The sequence below is a fragment of the Eriocheir sinensis genome, chromosome 29 (assembly GCF_024679095.1).
Source record: "Eriocheir sinensis breed Jianghai 21 chromosome 29, ASM2467909v1, whole genome shotgun sequence".
In the NCBI taxonomy this organism is placed as follows: Eukaryota; Metazoa; Arthropoda; class Malacostraca; order Decapoda; family Varunidae; genus Eriocheir; species Eriocheir sinensis.
The window spans coordinates 14,027,945-14,032,592 of record NC_066537.1 but is presented as its reverse complement, the minus strand read 5'-3'; the positions used below and the strand labels follow the sequence as shown (position 1 = coordinate 14,032,592).

General features: G+C 43.3%; 1 long non-coding RNA gene across 2 annotated transcripts in view; it reads left to right on the top strand.

Annotated features, from left to right (window-relative positions):
- Positions 1 to 381: 381 nt before the first annotated feature.
- LOC127005099 (uncharacterized) overlaps positions 382 to 4,648 on the top strand; it is a 114,911-nt gene continuing 110,644 nt past the window's right edge. For both annotated transcript variants that reach the window (XR_007758284.1, XR_007758285.1), the window contains exon 1: positions 382 to 4,648. This exon is cut by the window's right edge and continues 509 nt beyond it. This is a non-coding gene — a long non-coding RNA (uncharacterized LOC127005099).

Below are 4,648 nucleotides of genomic sequence, written 5' to 3'. Positions count from 1 at the left end.
TTACTCATGCGCATTCTCTCTCTCTCTCTCTCTCTCTCTCTCTCTCTCTCTCTCTCTCTCTCTCTCTCTCTCTCTCTCTTACTCACTCTTTCACACTCGTTCGCTCAATCGTTCGTACACATACGCACACGCATACAAAAAGAACGACACACGCACGCACACACGCACACACACACACGGTTGGCTCACAGTGCAGCCTCCAGATGGCAGGACTTATCACCCACTCTCTCTCTCTCTCTCTCTCTCTCTCTCTCTCTCATTTTTTTTCTCTTTCTCCCTCCTTTTCTTCTTCTTCTTCTTCTTCTTCTTCTTCTTCTTCTTATTATTATTATTATTATTATTATTATTATTATCTTTATTATCTTTATTACTATTATTATTATCATCTTTTCGCCGATAATGATGCAAATTACCCTGCTGTACATACTATAATAAATATACTATTGATTACATTTTATATTATATAGGTGAGATGATGGTGGCGGTGGTGGTGCATAGTTTGTCACTCTTGGTGTGGTATGGTGGTGTTCATGATGTTCATGGTGGTGGTGATGGTGATGCACAGCCCATAGTTCCTAGTGTAGTGATAGTGGTGGTAATGGTGATGTTGTTCATGGTGGTGGTGGTGGTGGTGATGCACAGCTCGTAGCTTCTGGCGTGGTGAGTCAGTGGTATTCGTGGCGTGGTGGTGTTGATGGCGGTAATGGTGTTGATAGTGGTGGTGGTGGTGTAGGTGATGATGATGGTGATGTAGTCTGTACTTCCTGATGTGGTGATAGTTGATGGCTTGAGGGCGTGGTGTTGTTGTTGGTGGTAATAGTGTTGACGATGGTAAGGGTGTTGATGACGGTGGTAGTGGTGGTGTTGATGGTGATTATGATATTGGTGTTGATGTTAGTGGTGGTGGTGGTGTTGGTGATGGTGGTAATGCTGTGTTATGGTGGTGGTGGTGGTGGCGATGAACGATTAATTTAACGTTATATCCTTTGCGTGCCCTATATGCCTGGAGGTGTTATTTGTATTTTATCATAGCTTTATTATTATTATTATTATTATTATTATTATTATTATAATCATTGTTATTATTGGTATTGAAATTTCCTCTACAATTACAAATGTGAGCTTTGACTGTGATTTTAATGCTCAAATTTTTTGTAATATCAATACTACTGTGCTGCTTTTGCTCATGTTTCTGATACAAAAATATTACTGCCTTCGCTGTTATTATTCTTATTCTTATTCTTATTCTTATTATTATTATTATTACTCCCAGTATTGCTTTTAATCTTATCATCATCGTCATTATTATTACCGCTGTCGTTTTTTTTATATATTGTTTTCTCGTCAGTGTAAAATATTATAATATTAGAAATAGTTGTATTAGCAGTGGTAGCAGTAATAGTTGGGGTGTTAGCTGCAATACCAGTGCAAGACGAATTGCCTCAAATATAAGAATTTTTAAATCCTTATATATATCTACTCTTCCATTTATATGTATTTTATTCATAATTTATTTTGTATTTTTATATATTCACAGCTCAAGTTTCGCAGTTATATATCGAGAAGCAACTTATCAAATCGTACTATTGCATTTTTTCTCATCATTTCTTTCCAACATTTTTACAGCACCGAATCACCAGAAATTATAAGAATTGTCTGATCAATATGACACATCGCGACACTGATTGATTGATTGTGTGTGTGTGTGTGTGTGTGTGTGTGTGTGTGTGTGTGTGTGTGTGTGTGTGTGTGTGTGTGTAATAATTTTCGCCATTGATTGACAGTCCTTCACTATACATTGTTGTGGCAAGGAAGAGTACCACCGAAGAACCTGGGTGCAGGTGGCCTACTTAGTAGCAGCCGTTGCTGTATATTTGATTTTTTTTTTTTTTTTTTTAGGTTTACTACGAAATGTGAAAAATATAAATCATTTTATCACAGGTATTTGTGATTGCATTATTATTATTATTATTATTATCATCACTGATTGTGGCAGTGGTAACAGTAATAGTAGTAGTTGTGGTAGTAGTAGTAGTAGTAGTAGTAGTAATAGTTGTTGTTATACCACTACCACAACCAGCTGAAGTGGTGATTGAATATAATTCAATAGAATTATTTATATTATTATTTTTTATTATTTATATTATTGTTTTGATTATTTATATTATAATTGATATTAGTTTGTATTATTTTGTTATTATCATTATTATTATTATTATTATTATCATTATTATTATTATAAGTATCAGTTATTTTTCTTAATACTATCAGAACTATTGCTATCAATATCATCACTATTATTCCCTCCTCTGCTACTGCTTCTACTGCTACTATTATATTACTATTATTTCTGCTACATCTATTTTATTATCTTCAATATTTTATTATTATTATTATTCCAGTCATGATATCACTTCAGACTGAACACATCGTTGCAGGTCACAAATTTGCATGAAGATTGCTTTGGGCTAGTATAGAATTTGATTTCTGACACATTACAGCATTCTTGTATTTTTTTCCGCATATAATAGGAAAAGGTCATGGCTTTCCTTATGTTAGGAGCCAAATGATAATTTTCAAGGTTTTATTTCTTTAGTTATTTTGTGCTTGTAACTTTTTTTCGTGTGTGTGTGTGTGTGTGTGTGTGTGTGTGTGATACAGCTTCAAATCTAAGAATACATGAATGCCAGAGTAATCGACCGTAATGTCACTGAGGAATTTGCGGTAATTTTTTAAGACTTGTAAGAAATCCATGAAAAGAAATGTACTGTTAGGAAACAATGTAGAACAACAACTGGAACTCCTGTTACTGCTGCTACATCTTTTACCTTCTACTACTACTACTACTACTATTACTACTACTACTACTACTACTACAATTACTCCTACTGTAAGATATGAAGAGGATGCTATAGATGTGTGTGTGTATGTATGTGTGTGTGTGTGTGCAAGCAAGGTGTACGAGAGAGGTATAGGCGTCATAACGGTGTAGCGTCTAGCCGGTTCGCCTGGGAGAGAGGGAGAGGGAGGGAGAGGAGAGAAGGAAGGAGCGAGGTGAGAGAGACGAGGGTCGGGTGGGGGAAGAGTGGCTAGACTGGTATAGGTGAAGTAAGGTTGTGTGTGCATGTGTGTGTGTGTGTGTGTGTGTGTGTGTGTGTGTGTGTGTTATTCTGGCCTACCATACGTTCCCCTTCCATCTTTTCTTCATTATTTAATCTCAAAGACGTAATTTGTAGTATCTCTTATGTAATGTGGTTCCCCACTTTTCAAACTTGCTTGCATCTCCGTGTTTCTTTTCTTTCCTTCTGTTCTTATACGTTTCTTCCCTCCTATTCTACGTTGGTTAGTCATGTCTTCTTCTTGACCTATTTGTTCGTGTGTATGTGCGTGTGTTGCAGACGGTCAAGTTGAACCGTGTGTGTGTGTGTGTGTGCAGGGAGCTTGAGGGAGGGAGAGAGGGAGAGGGTGTGTGGGGGTGTGAGGGTGCCTGCGGTATGATGATTCACGTGTGTGTGTATGTATGTGTGTGTGTGTGTGTGACTGCAACCAGCCAGGCGAGCGGGTGGTGGTGGTGGCGGCGGCGGTGGCGGAGTTGGTCATTGTCTGTGTACGTGCATGTGTGCGCGTGGAAGTTTTCATGAGCAGAAGAGTCTTTGTATGTATATACCTCTAAGAAGAAGTACACACACGAGTCCTGAAGCTTACGTGTCTATGCTTGCCCCTCTCTCTCTCTCTCTTTCTCTCTCGTGGTCTCCCGGTAATGCAACTGGCGAGAGTGAGTGCGGGGAGGAGGTGGAGGAGGAGGAGGTGGTGGAGGTCAGGGAGGAGGGGAGAGGAGCGAGACAGGTCGGGAGAGGGAGGCCGGGAGGGAGAGGGGACGAGGAGGGGGTAGAGCAAGAGCAAGAGGAAGGGGGAAGGAGAGGGAGAGAGGAGTGATGCGGTGTTGCCGGTTGTGGTGGGGACGGCCTGGCCCCGCCCCTTACTAAGTACGCCTGTGCACTTCTCTTCTCTCTCCCCTTAATTAGTGAGCGATGGGGGTAGTAGGGGCGTGTATGGGCTTCGGGGATGCACGGGGCAGGGCCTGGGGTGGGTGTGGGGGCGGCGGGGCTGGTGGTGGCGGCGGTGTGTGGCGGGGCCGGGGTGCAGCTGTGCTTGCGGGGGACTCGACGTGGTAGTTGCAAGCGCTGGGTGAAGCAGACCCGTTGCCTCCCGCCTGCTTGTCCTCCCCTTCCCGCCTGCTTCCGTGCTTCCCGCCCCGTCTGCAGAGCGTTGTCCCGCCGCCTGAGGAGTTCCAGGGGCGTGGGTGTGACTCCGTGCCCCTACACCCGTAAATTCACCCACAGGTCACTCCGCCCACCCCCACACCCGCGTGATCCCTCTGTACCCCACCCACGCCATCCCCCACCCACGCCCGCACGCTTCCCACGCCCACGCCACCGCCTGCACCACCTCCACTGTCACCACCACGCCAGTCTGCACCTCCACCACCACCACCGTCACCACCGCCGCCCAGGACGTGTTAACACCCACTGCCGGAGATGTAAGGTGGTGGTGGTGGTGGTGGCTCCTCGGCCTGGCTAGACGGGGAGAGAGAGAGAGAGAGAGAGAGAGTTCACCCCGATATTGACATCTCAAGCGAGAGTGAACG